The 14,543-nt window shown below is 42.4% G+C and overlaps 1 long non-coding RNA gene across 1 annotated transcript; it reads left to right on the top strand.

Annotated features, from left to right (window-relative positions):
- The first annotated feature begins 1,388 nt into the window (after nt 1-1,388).
- Nucleotides 1,389-14,431, top strand: LOC148729202 (uncharacterized). The gene is made up of 3 exons (XR_015988846.1): nt 1,389-1,471; nt 13,838-13,960; nt 14,326-14,431. It is a non-coding gene; the product is annotated as an uncharacterized LOC148729202 (long non-coding RNA).
- Nucleotides 14,432-14,543: the final 112 nt, after the last annotated feature.

Raw genomic sequence — 14,543 nt, 5'->3', positions numbered from 1 at the left:
GTCCTAATTGTGGAATTAATCTAACATTATTTTAGATTATGCAGCTACTTCTGAATTGTAATAAGGGAAGGAAAAAAGCTTGTGAAATATTGTCAAAATTATACCAAGGAAGTAGACCTCGCCATCCGTGTTGTGATAACCTTAATTTGAGTAGCCAATGATAAATTATGATGTGCATTGTTCATTTCTTTTCGTAAAGAAAAATTCCATAAGGAATTATCTCATTAGTGCTATCTGCTCGATCTTTAATGATTTAAGATTCTTGAAATTGTTCTCCGAACTCTATCTCATATCTTGGATTAGAGATGGACTCTTGCAACCTCCATCAAAAAATTGAACGTCACGACCTTTTGGGTATCCTCAGAAGTTCGCTTTCGTTGAAGGTTGCCTCGTCATGTAACTCACTCACGCCCAATTATGCTTCATGTAAAAAGTATGAGGGACCCTCTTACAATTTCGATGATAAAGTTGAACTTTACGACCTTTTGGGTATCCTCAAAAGCTCCCTTAAGTTGAAAGTGCCTTGTCATGTAACTCACTCAAATTATTTCATTTAAAAACAGTTTCAATACCAGCTGAGTGTAGCCCTTTGCAATACCAAGAACTTAACGAATCAGACAGATACTGGAAACATTCCCTAAGCCCTTTGTCCTGCGATAAATCTAAAATTGTAAGTGGTCAGTGGTACCGTTTCACCGGGGCCGCTGGTACAATGATGGCGCCCTACTGCATTCCAAAACGGAGATGTAATACCCACGCAGTCGGCTGGATCAGTGGTAGGCATCCCTCCGAGGCTTACGAGTTGGTGACGGCAAAGGCGTGTTTTCATTGGAAGTCAGATTGCTGTTTGTGGAATAGACCGGTTCAGATACGAAATTGCAGCGGATACTATGTTTATGAGTTGCAAGAGCAGAATCATTGCTATCACCGTTACTGCGGTGTGAAAGGTTTGTACCTTTATTTTTACGTAAGTGACATAACCGTTAGTATTTTCGATTCAAACCAACATCAGGTTACTGAGAAAATAACTCAAATTGGGGAAGTGGAATTTTCTTATGAGATTGCAATTAAGCTGCAAGAACCAATGAACTTACCGTGCATGATTAGATTTAGTAACTTTTGTGTTTTGCTACAGACCAGGTCTTAAATGCGAAAAAGCATTTTTTCCTCTTTACCTTTGCTAAAGCACATTGTGCCAGAACGAGACATAATATATTATAAACTGTTGTGAATTAAAGCAAGAGGGAATTGGGCCAAGTGCAGTCAAGTAGAAGTTTGGGAACTTCAAAATAAAAAACGGAAATAGAACTCTCTTGATGAAAAGATATTTAATGTTGGGCGATCTTTTCTAAACACTAATCAGGAAAAATTACTTACATGATATTTCTAGACGAAAGCGAAGCATGTCACGTAGTTGGTGGTTCCGAAAAGTGTATTTGTCAAAAAGGTTATGAAGGAAATCTATGCGGCGGTGAGTGTCACAGCAAGTTTTCATTACGAACATAGGTAGAATTTATCCATTTCTTGCAACCAGATTGTGTAATGATAGTTCATGCTTTTTTCATTATCAATTTCGATCATTGTAACCCTTTTCTTTATTGGCTTTCCTAATCACAACCAGTGGATTAGTTACAATGTACACCCAAACATTCGAGTAATCCCTCAATACCACCCAACTGCAACAACTTTTTAGTTACTCATTGAATGTCCTCTTGAGCGTATGGTAATGCTTTTGCCGCTGTCGAAATAAGGTTGACAGTGTGACCGAGTGGTCAGCGTGTCGGCTCGCAATCCGCCGCTTCTGGGTTCGAGTCCCGCCCTGACCACTACCTGGATTTTTTTCACGGTAGCTTTGAGTTCAAATCCTCGGCCATGCTTGTAAACAGCCAACTGCTTTGCCTTCGGCCAGTTGGGATTCTTAATAATGTTATTTTCAATTTGGATTATTTGTTTCAGTTGTTTGGCGGACATTTTTTTAACCGCCTCCCGGTTAGCTCAATTGGTTAGAGCGCCGGATTGTGTTGTGCGGCAGGTCGAGAGTTCGAGCCCCGGCCGGACCGATACTCACGGTCTTAAAATAAGTGAGGAGAATTTGCTACCTTTCTATCTATCAAAAAATGGATAGATATTCTAGTCTTCTCGGATAAGGACGAATAAACCGTAGGCCCCGTCTCCTGCAGGGTTAGGGGTAGGAAACGTTAATTTCCCACGCACGAGATTGCTGTGATGTGGATGTCTGTAGTGTCTAAAAATGAAGAAGTATGCCACAAAAGGCAGCCACGAAGGCGAACAACAACAGTACACACAGTACACGTTTCTTTAATAATCTTCCCGCGCTCACACTTTCCCGGATGTATACTTTTACATAAACAACCGCTGTCCTAGTATACTACATTCCCTCTCTTTCTTCGCTTAGATGGTTGACCTCGAAAGACAGAAACATTACAAACTTCCACTTTGTTTAGACACCGTAAAAGTTCGATTCGATTCCAAATGTTCAAGACAAAAATCACGCTAAACATAAACATAGCCTTGGCCGTTCAGCTTATAAAACAACGTTTCAATGTCACTCATGTAATAACAACGAACAGTAATATGAAAATGCCAATGTCACTAGTTTTAGTACAGAACGTAGTCACTCAGAGCCTTTGGACGGCTCGTAATTCTGCCGGATCTTCTCACATGCTGCTCAGCTGTAGGTACAGTAGAAGGTACATCTTCTGGTGGTGATTCAGCCATTGGTACTTGATCCTCTGCCACAGGTGGCGTCTCAAATGACTTAGGTTCAGTCCGTGGTTCAGCGTCCTGTTGTGGCGTTTCCTGTTCTTCTAGATCTGGCATATTAAAGGACTTAATATGCTGAAGGCTGCGTTTGTACTGGACACCTTGAGGCGATCGCAACACCACCTGGTCCCCATAACGAGATATCACCTGATATGGTTCCTTCTCATAGCAAGGTGACAGCTTATTTTCTTTCTTCTTCTCAAGCAGAACACTGTCTCCTTCTTTCACATTTCGATCTCTGGCATGGAACTTCTTGTCCACATAGTCCTTGTTAAACTGCTTTCTCTGATTGTCCCGATCACGAACGGCTTGGTCGCTCACTTCTACCTCCTCCTCTTCAACATTGACTAGCTCAGGCATTTTAGTTGTCAGCTTTCTCCTAAACAATAACTCGGCGGGACTCTTTCCTGTGGTTGAATGTGGCGTGGACCTGTATGCCAAAAGGAACCTGTTTAGCTCCTCTCTCCAGTTCTTTCCTTCTGCATGGGCTGCTCTCATGGACTTCAGAAGCGACCTGTTTTGCCTCTCTACCTCACCATTAGCTCTTGGCCATAGAGGTGTTGTGTAATGGTGATCAATCCCCATTTCATTCAGGTAATCTTCTACTTCTTTAGATACAAGATTTGAGCCATTGTCGGTACGCAGACCTTTAGGCAACCCATGTCTTGCAAATTGGGCATTCAAGCAATGAATGATGGTTTTGCTGGAAGTTGTTCGGATAACATCAACCTCTATCCACCGGCTGTAATAATCAACGAGAACTAACAAATGTTCCCCAGAAGGTAACGGACCCATTAGATCCACAGCTACTTCTTCCCATGGTTGGTTGGGTAACGGTGTTGAATTCAATGGTGGGGGTGGAACGTTCTTTGTAACCATCTGGCACCCGTAACACTCTGCACATCTTTTCTCGGCATCACGATCCATAGCAGGCCACCAGACTTTTGTTCTAAGTCTCTCCTTTGTCTTTGTGACTCCTTGGTGCCCCTCGTGTGCCAAACTAACGACTCTCTTGCGAAGTGCTTGGGGTATAACAATTCTTGTCCCCCGGAGAATTACATGGCCAATAAAAGTCAACTCATTGCGCACTGGCAAATACTGCTTTGGGGCATTGTCCCATTTCCCTTCGATGAGACAATTCCTGAGTGCTTGCAACTCAGAGTCTTGTGCTGAGACTTGTTCAATCTCTTTGATTCTCAATGCAGCAGGGACAGCATGTAGAGCTATCGCGCGTACATATCCATCATCTTCCGCGGAATTGTCTGAAGCAGGTATCTTCGTCAGTCGGGAAAGGGCATCTGCGATGTTTTTTCTTGAAGGCACATAGCAAACTTGATAGTTGTACGGTTGTAAACGCAGAACCCAGCGCTCTATTCTGGCTGAAGGTTTAGACTTCCTTGAATAGATGACTTTAAGTGCTTCATGGTCTGTCACCAGATCAAACTGTGAAAGCCCGTACAAGTAGAGGTGGAAGCGTTCACAAGCCCAGACTAAGGCTAGTGCTTCCTTTTCTGTCTGACTATAACGACGCTCCACTTGACTCAAACTACGACTAGCATAACAGATGGCACGGCTTTCCCCATTCTTTTCTTGCACCAGCACGGCGCCAAGTCCAACAGGACTTGCATCAGCAATAACACGGGTGGGTGTGTCCTTATCGAAGTAAGCTAAGACTGGTGCACTTGCAACTTGACTCTTCAATCTCTGAAACGATTGCTCCTGCTCCTTACCCCAAACGAACGGTTCCCCTTTTCTTGCAAGTTTTCTGAGGGGATCAGCAGTGGTAGTGTGACGAATCCGCGCCACAAAGGTGGGTGCCCCCTAACACAAACAAAACACAGAACATAAACGAGTCCGAGAACACACGCCACAATACAACTAAACGTAGGCCTAGAGATATTTATTATGCTAATAAAACAATAAACGATAACGACTAACAATAACGATAATACAATGATCTAATTAATTTACAGGAATACGCTAACTTAAACTACAGTACACTAAAACTACTTACAAGATTATTACTATTAAGATAAAAAAAAAGGTTTTTTTTTTTTAGTTCAGTTCGGTTGGGTTTCACCTTACGCCCGCGTCCGTGTTCTTCTCTTGTCCACAAATCACCACGCTCCACCAACAAACAGTGCCCTGACAAACCAAACTCCCGTTTCTCCAACCAGGTTCCTGTCTCACCAGTTCTCAACTTTGCTCGTTTCCTTCGTTTCAACTTTGCTTCGTCTTCTGACAACTTTGCAATTTTCAACTTTTTACTTCTCGTAACTTGACTCGCTCAGACTTGTTATTGAATTAGTTACTATCTCTTCTTCCTTTAGCTCACAGTCTGGTAGGTTCTTTGCACACCCGTTCCCCCGCAAATGGTTTTCTACCGTGAAATGGAACGATTGTTCTGAATGAATTTCTCAGAAATGATACTGTGCCGAGTCTCCGTCGACTCAAATTTTTCCACGCTCTTCGCTCGTAACTCACAAACCTTCACCTCACTTCTTCAAAAAAAAAAACCACACCGTACCAAACCACCCAAATCCTTAAATACACATGGACGCAAGGTGCCCGAAAAGAATGAAGAAAACTATTTGATATACACAATAAAGGTTAATTACACAACAGTTTACACAAGTGAAGAATAAAAATTACGTAACAGATACAAATAATCACGAACTACACTGATCCTAAGAGAATAAAAAAAATAATTTACATTAAATAAATAAATTCCTAACACTTCCATGACACCTCCCCCCTTAAATAGCTATTTTTTGGGGACATGGAAACACAAAAATAGTGCTTAATTAAAGATTACATTAATATACTGTAGAGCAATATGAGGTATTTACACCCTACTAAGGGCATCTACGTTACAATTTTGCTTACCACTCTTATGTTCTATTTTTATGTCGTACTCCTGTAAGGTAATGCTCCACCTTAATAGTTTCCTACTCTTGTCGCGAACCTGATTTAACCACACAAGGGGATTGTGATCCGTTTGCAGCTTAAAAGTGCGGCCATATAAATAATAGCGAAATAGCTCTACAGCCCAAACAATTCCTAAACATTCTTTTTCTGTGGTAGACAACTTTTCCTCTCTAGGCTGTAACTTTCTACTAGCATATGCTATGGGGCGTTCCTCCCCGTCCTGATCTTTCTGACTTAAGATGGCCCCAAGACCTCTATTTGACGCATCTACTTGCAAAATGAACTCGTCATTCCAGTGTGGTGGCCTCAAAACAGGGGGAGTCTGCATTGCAACTTTCAAATCCTGAAAAGCTGATTCATGATTAGTACTCCATTGAACCTTAGAGGGATTTTTACCCTTAGTGAGGTCGGTAAGGACAGCAGCCCGTTCCGAAAAATTTGGGATAAATTTCCTATAATACCCGATTAAGCCAAGAAAAGATCTTACCTGCTTCTTAGTTTCTGGTCTGGGATATTCTTTAATGGCTTGAACCAAAGCTGTGCGGGGCTGAATTCTATCACCTCCAACTCTGTGACCAACAAAATCGACCGTTGACATCGCGATCTTACATTTGGACGGCCTAGCATTCAGTTTGCACTCTCGTAAACGTTGTAAAACCTGTTGGAGCTCAAAAAGGTGTTGGGGAAAAGATGTTGACGTGTCAACCTCGACATCATCAATATAGGCATCTGCAAAATCTAACCCCTGCAAGACTTTCTCAGACATCATCCTCTGAAAGGATGCTGGAGCTGTTTTCATACCAAATGGCATAACTAAGAACTCATACAAGCCTTTGGTAGTAATAAATGCGGACTTTTCGATGGTAGAGGTCTCCAAGGGAATCTGCCAGTAACCTTTTGTGAGATCAATTGTACGAATGTACTTAGCAGAGGCAATCTTCTCAATCATACGTTCCATGGAGGGAATAGGATAAGCATCCATCTTTGTGACAGAATTCATTTTTCTGTAATCAACACACAGTCGTATTGTACCATCTGGTTTGGGAACAATGACAACAGGGGCCGCCCATGGACTAGTAGAATGGCGTATTATGCCCATTTCCAGCATATTTTCAATCTCTTTGTTAACCTCCTCCTCAAGTTTTTGAGGGACCTTATAAGGGGCGCACCTAATGGGTGGGGAATCACCCGTGTCGATTTTATGCACCGCTACATTGGTTAAATTTGGTTTTCCTGAAAATACATCAGAATACTCATGTAGCAAGTTTTTTACCTGTCGTCTTTGATCTTCCGTCAAATTATCAGAGATCACTACATCTTTACAAGTCTCATCGTGACCAAATGGGAAAACGTTGCTTTCGTGCGGCAGTGGCATCTCTGGGGACTCCGCCATTACTAAAGCAGCCATTTCATCACGGCTCTGCCATTTGCTAAGCAAATTAATGCGATAAGTGCGATGCTGTTTGTACATCTTGCCTGTATCAAGCTCATAATTCAATCCGTCCTCTAGTGCTCTAGTGACTTTGAAGGGTCCTTGCCATCTCATTTCTAATTTACTCCCAGGGGTGGGAAGCAAAACTAAGGCTTTGTCTCCAACTTCTAAGTGTCGTTTTGAACTATGAATATCATACAACCGTTTCTGCTTACCTTGGGCTTGCTTCAAGTTTTCTTGAACAACTTGTTGCATCGTTGCAAGTCTTCTTCGGATCTCAAGGACATGAGTTATCAGATTGTCTTCTAAAGATGATCCTTCCGACCAAGTCTCCTTGATAACGGCGAGGGGTCCTCTCACCGTATGTCCATAAAGTAATTCAAAGGGCGAGTAACCAGTGGACTCACAAGGAATCTCTCTATAAGCAAAGAGTAAGTATGGGAGATACTTGTCCCAGGTTTGAACCCGCTCTCGAACAAACTTCCTCAGCATACTCTTTAAAGTGCCGTTGAAACGCTCCACTAACCCATTTGCCTGGGGGTGGTACACTGATGTCTTAATCTTAGTTATGCCTAATTGCTCATACAGCTGGGCCATAAGCTTACTCATGAAATTGGAGCCCTGGTCAGACACTATCTTATCGGGGATACCCACCCTAGAGAAATACTGAATCAATGCATCTGCGACCGCTTTTGAGCTCGTTGACCGTAAAGGAATGGCCTCTGGGTATCGTGTAGCATAATCTACGATTGTTAAAATGTACCTGTAACCCGTTGTTGTCCTGGGTAATTCTCCTACAATGTCGATGGCAATTTTCTTAAAGGGTTCAGTAACAATCTCTACAGGCCTCAAGGGTGCCCTTTTTGACTTCAGCTTCCTGGCTACCACCTGACATTGCGGGCAAGTTGCGCAATATTTGCGAACATCAAAGCTTAGACCAGGCCAGAAAAAATGTGCGGTTATGCGTTCAACTGTCTTCTTGCTACCCATATGACCTGACAAGGGGATTGTGTGACCAACACGCAGGATTTCATTCCTATAGGATTCTGGTACTACAATTCGATCAACAAACCTTGTTCCATTATGTTCTTCGGGAAGATATTTACGGTGCATCAGGAGGTCGTTAGTGAAGAAGTACCCATCCGATTCTTGTGGTGCCATTTTGGATGATTTCTTGCGTACTTTCTCGAGAGTCACGTCTGACTTCTGATCCGCTATCAGCTGGTTTCTGTCTCTATCTAGGATGTTTACTGGAGGTTTAACTTTACTAGGTTCTATTATCAAAGTATCACTCTCAGGATTCTTCTTACTTGTCTCTTCCTGTACCATGCCCTCAAATAACCTTTGCAAATCTCCTTCCTCTGGAGCTTCAGGCTTTATTTCTTTCTTCGCTAAACTCTTGACGGCGAGTGAATTTTCCCTGTCAATTAGCTCGTCTGCTTTCAATTGGGCTTCTTGTAATGCTTTCTGTCTCCTAGTCATCACGAAGGCCTCATCTCCACCAATGTCATCAGCTAGAACATTTCTCTCCCATTGGTCCAAAACATTTTGTCTCGACAGTGTTCTTCCAAAAGACGACCTGCCAAGTAAGCAATCTACGGGTAGCCTCTCCAACACTCCTACTAATTCTACGTGTTTACCTTCTTTGCTGTCAAATTCAACGTTTGCAAGTGGGACTGTAAGACGTTCTCCCGCAGCTGTTAATACTGTGATATTCTCCCCTGTGAAGGCTGTATTGTTTACATATCTTTTCTGGACTAGAGTCCTAGTACAACCAGAATCAATGACCATTTCTGCAAATTTCCCGTTTATTTTACCTCTAAGATCGCAAGGAGGGAACTGAGATTGTTCTGACGTTAGGGGTGTCATACACAGGAGGTATCCCTGTGAAGGCTTCCCACGGCCCTTTCCACAGTTGAACGACATGTGACCTGGTTTACCACATTTGTAACATTTAATTTCAGGCCTCGTGGTTCTACGGGCTGGAGGGGAGGATGGTTTGGAGGGTCTTACATGGTATTGGTCTTGTTTCTGTTCAGACAATAAGTTATCCGCCTTAACATCTGGCCTCTTCTTTTTCCCAAATTTCTCATAACTAGCGGTTGACATATACTTACCATCAACAAGTGGCCCTTTCCTAGATTGAACATGTAAATTAGCAAGGTTGCCAAGTTCTTCAGCAGTTTTGGGCTTTTGCTCCTTTAACCAAGCTCTAAGCTCAGGACTTACCGCATCAAGAAGTCGCTCCATCAATACCTGTTCAATTATCTTATCCGCATCACCAGTAGCCTCGGCAACAGCTATCCAGCGGCTGAGATACCTTCGGGTTCTGTTTCCCCACTGGACGAAGTCCTCGTCGGGCTTTTTCTCTGAGGTTCGAAACCTATATCTATAGTGATCTGCGGTTAACTGGTAGGCTTTAATAATGCTTGCCTTACTCTCGTGGTAATCCTGGCATGCAGGGTCTGGGATTTCTAAATAAATAGACTTAGCCTTTTCAGTGAGCTTGGGTACTAAATTACCAACCCATTCCCCCTCGGGTAAGGATTGCGCCCTTGCAGTCATTTCAAAAATCCGGAAAAAATCATCTATATCTTCACTCTCCCTCATTTCCCTGATTTTGATAAACTTGGGCCTTTTAACCTCATTGTCACTTACCTGTTTCCTTTCAAACTCCCTTACAGCAAATTCTTCCTTTTCAGCTCTAAGGTTTCTGAGTCTCTCCTCCTCTCGTACCAAACGCCTTTCTTCTTCTTGGGCTTTTTGAGTTTCAAACTCCCTTCTCTCCCTCTCTAATTCCCTTTCAGCCTGACGCCTTTCTCTCTCCACCTCCCTTTCTAACTCCCTCATTTCTCTGTGTTCCTGACTAATTCTCTTCCGCAGTTCTAACATCTGCAGCTCACGCTCTTGTAACTGTAATTTCTGCTCAAAACTAAGACCAGTCTCCAAAGTTTCCTCCGCAAGGTTTTCTTCTGGTGCATCGAAACTCTGACCTATGCGATCTGAAGTTCTGAGTTTGCTCGCTAAAGTCTTAACACCATCCTTAGGAGAAAAATGAATACCTCGTTTGATAGCCTCAGCTCTAAGATCTTTAAGGACCCAGGAATCATAGCCGATCGCTGCAGTAGCCATATTAAATAATCGTATACTATTACCTTGCGTGTCTCCTGTTGAGCTGTTTATGTAAACTGTTAAGGAGCGATCCCACTCCTGACACCAAAATATGTGACGAATCCGCGCCACAAAGGTGGGTGCCCCCTAACACAAACAAAACACAGAACATAAACGAGTCCGAGAACACACGCCACAATACAACTAAACGTAGGCCTAGAGATATTTATTATGCTAATAAAACAATAAACGATAACGACTAACAATAACGATAATACAATGATCTAATTAATTTACAGGAATACGCTAACTTAAACTACAGTACACTAAAACTATTTACAAGATTATTACTATTAAGATATAAAGAAAGGTTTTTTTTTTTAGTTCAGTTCGGTTGGGTTTCACCTTACGCCCGCGTCCGTGTTCTTCTCTTGTCCACAAATCACCACGCTCCACCAACAAACAGTGCCCTGACAAACCAAACTCCCGTTTCTCCAACCAGGTTCCTGTCTCACCAGTTCTCAACTTTGCTCGTTTCCTTCGTTTCAACTTTGCTTCGTCTTCTGACAACTTTGCAGTTTTCAACTTTTTACTTCTCGTAACTTGACTCGCTCAGACTTGTTATTGAATTAGTTACTATCTCTTCTTCCTTTAGCTCACAGTCTGGTAGGTTCTTTGCACACCCGTTCCCCCGCAAATGGTTTTCTACCGTGAAATGGAACGATTGTTCTGAATGAATTTCTCAGAAATGATACTGTGCCGAGTCTCCGTCGACTCAAATTTTTCCACGCTCTTCGCTCGTAACTCACAAACCTTCACCTCACTTCTTCAAAAAAAAAAAACCACACCGTACCAAACCACCCAAATCCTTAAATACACATGGACGCAAGGTGCCCGAAAAGAATGAAGAAAACTATTTGATATACACAATAAAGGTTAATTACACAACAGTTTACACAAGTGAAGAATAAAAATTACGTAACAGATACAAATAATCACGAACTACACTGATCCTAAGAGAATAAAAAAAATAATTTACATTAAATAAATAAATTCCTAACACTTCCATGACAGGTAGCAAAATCGGGTATAAACCTGGCACTGAATCCAACGAGCCCCAAGAAGCTACGGACTTCTGAGGGTGTCTGAGGCTGACTTGCCTCTGCAACTGCTCTGACTTTTTCCTCCGTTGGGCCGATGCCATGCTTACTCAGCAAAAGACCCATGAATACCACTTTAGTCATTCGGAAAGTGCATTTTTCAGCATTCAAAGTCAGCTGCTTCTCACTAAGACGTTGCAACACACTGTGTAAGTTCTTATCATGTTCTTCAGTGTCTCGACCATGAACGATAAGATCATCTGCTATGTTTGACACCCCTTGTAGACCTGCCATTGACTGGGTGATGATATGCTGGTACTTCTCTGGTGCGGCATTTACACCGAAACTCAAACGTTTGTAGCGAAATATACCATCATGGGTGGTAAAAGCAGTGATATCCCTTGAATCAGGATCCAGCTCAATTTGGTGAAAACCCCACCTTAAATCTAACTTCGAGAAAACACCACTCTCATTAAGACTTTCAAGGACTTCATCTATGGTTGGTATGCGCAATCTTTCCCGAATAATGGCCTCGTTGGCTCTCCGCATGTCGACACACAACCTTATGTCTCCGGACGGTTTAGGAGCAACAACGACTGGGCTTACCCACACCGTCGGCCCCTCGACTTTCTCAATTATGTCCTTTTCAAGGAGTTCGTTAACCTTGGCAGTTACTTTGTCCTTTACAGAAAAAGGTACTCGTCGCATTTTTTGAACGACTGGAGTTACACTGGGGTCAATGTGTAGCTTCAACTGATAATCTTTAAGCTTTCCAATTCCCTGGAATACACTGGGGTATTTTGCTTTGAGTCCTCCCACGAAGGTACCATCAACAGTGTTACAGTCTCCTGTCCCAAGAGTTCCCGAGAGATCCACACGAAGGATTCCAAGATCTGTGGCGGACGAATATCCCAGCAAACAACGCCCGGATTCAACAACAATGAAATCTGCCACAACCTTTGCTTTGGGTACGGAAACTTCTGTCTGAAACTGGCCCTCAATTTTAAGTTCTCGACCCCCATAAGCATACAATCTCTTCAGACAAGGTTTTAATTCAATCTTGAGCCCCTGATACTTAAGTTCCTGCAGTGTATCTTTACTAATGAGGTTACTTGCAGAACCTGAATCAATCAACACATCTCTGCTGATTCCGCCAATCTTCACTGAGATAACGGGTTCAGAGGAATTTGACATAGCACATGTCTGTTCTTCTATAGTAAAAGCAAAACTGTCATCCTCACCTGACTCGTTACATTGACCCTCAACATGATTTGCCTGTCTCCCCTTACCATGACGCTGCTGTCTGCCTCCCCGTTGTTGGGTGTTACCTTGTTTTCCAGGCTTCGAGTTCCTTCCCCCTTTGCAACAGCTTGCATAATGACCATATTTACCACACTTGCTGCACTTGCGACCTCGGGCTGGACAATTTGTACTTTGAGCAAAATGACCTTCTTTACCACAGTTGAAACAAACGCTTTTCCCTTTGTCTCCACGCCCAGGACGTTCTTCAACTGCATGAGTACCTGCTCCAGGTTCTTGGCTTGGCATGACCATTTGACTTGCCTGCTCGTGTGAGGCTTCCCACTTTCGAACTTTATCCATTGCTGCTTGCAGAGTAATATTAACGACTTCCAATAGCTTCTTCTTTAGCTCAACATTAGGCAACTTTTCAATCAATTGATCCCGTAAATTTTCTTCCAAAGTTGGACCAAAATTACAATGACGAGCTTGTTTACGTAAACGAACCATGAACTTATCGGCGGTCTCTCCCTTTGTCGGCGTAAGTTGACGAAAGACATGACGCTCGTACGGTACATTGTCCTCGGCTCGAAAATGAGCATCCAACTTTCGCAGACACACCACATACTCATTATCCTCGTTAGCATTCAGTGGTCCAGGATCTGGAATGTCTTCGTAAATATCTTGTACTTCCATACCTGCTAAATGAAGTAACTGAGCTGTTTTCCGAGAAGGATTCGTAATTCCCTTGCCATCGATGTAATACTGATACGATCGTTTCCACTGTCGCCATCGTTCCGCGACCTGAGAGGAAGACCCTGTTAAATCTAGAGGCGGAAGCGCCCTTTCTACTGAATTCGACATCCTCGTCGCCAATTTGTAGTGTCTAAAAATGAAGAAGTATGCCACAAAAGGCAGCCACGAAGGTGAACAACAACAGTTCACACAGTACACGTTTCTTTAATAATCTTCCCGCGCTCACACTTTCCCGGATGTATACTTTTACATAAACAACCGCTGTCCTAGTATACTACAATGTCCTCCCCTGGGGCGGGATGGGTGGGAATTGGCCCTGAAAAGTCCCCATGGGGAGTGATCAACTAACGTATGTATGTATGTATGTATGTAGGTATGTATGTATGTATGTATGTATTTTGACCAATGTTAGTTTCGATTGTTCTTTGTCCGTGTTGATAACAAGACTGTGTAGTTAAAAAGTGAAAAATTTGATTTCTACTGGCAGATTTGGACGAATGTGCAAGCGGAAACCATGACTGCCATAAATACGGTGTTTGTCATAACGAGATCGGATCCTATACTTGTCACTGTCAGTTTGGATATGTAGGAAATGGAACGTGGTGTGAAGGTACAAAAGTTATACTTCATTTTTCTCGCCAAAAAGTATCTAGGATTCTTATTTCCCATAAGATGTCTGATGTTTGCTTTGTTTTGTCACAGACTAAAAAAAAAGCTTGATCTGCTATTGGTTCATGCTCTTAGTTTGCCTAATATGCAGCCCCTCTTTTTTTAGCTTTGACAGGCAAGTGGGATCTCTTAGAAAAATTGTTTTACAGTACCTTTTCGTCGGTCCAAAGAAGCTCTGAGATAACCGAACACATTTTCTTCAATTAAAGTTTCCTCTTTTCATTTACCGGTGTAGATTTGCTGTCAAAATTATACATTTCCTTCCCAATGTTCCACACAATTTTATTTTTTTGTATGTCACTGCAGCTTGTCCAGAACATTCCGAATACATCGAGACGTCACCTAACGTTCATGAATGCTGGTGCAAATACGTTTACCCTGGAGATCCAGACGTTAATCCATGCACAAGACAGGCAGAAAGTAATGAGAGAAAGTAGAGTAGATCTATTTGTAAATAAAATTTAAAGAGAAGTCATTTAATCAATGAGTCAGTAGTGATACGAAGTATTTCAATTAACTTTGAA

This window comes from Stylophora pistillata, chromosome 6, assembly GCF_964205215.1.
Source record: "Stylophora pistillata chromosome 6, jaStyPist1.2, whole genome shotgun sequence".
NCBI lineage: Eukaryota > Metazoa > Cnidaria > Anthozoa > Scleractinia > Pocilloporidae > Stylophora > Stylophora pistillata.
The sequence above is the reverse complement of the archived record's forward strand: the minus strand, read 5'-3'. Positions and strand labels throughout refer to the sequence as shown.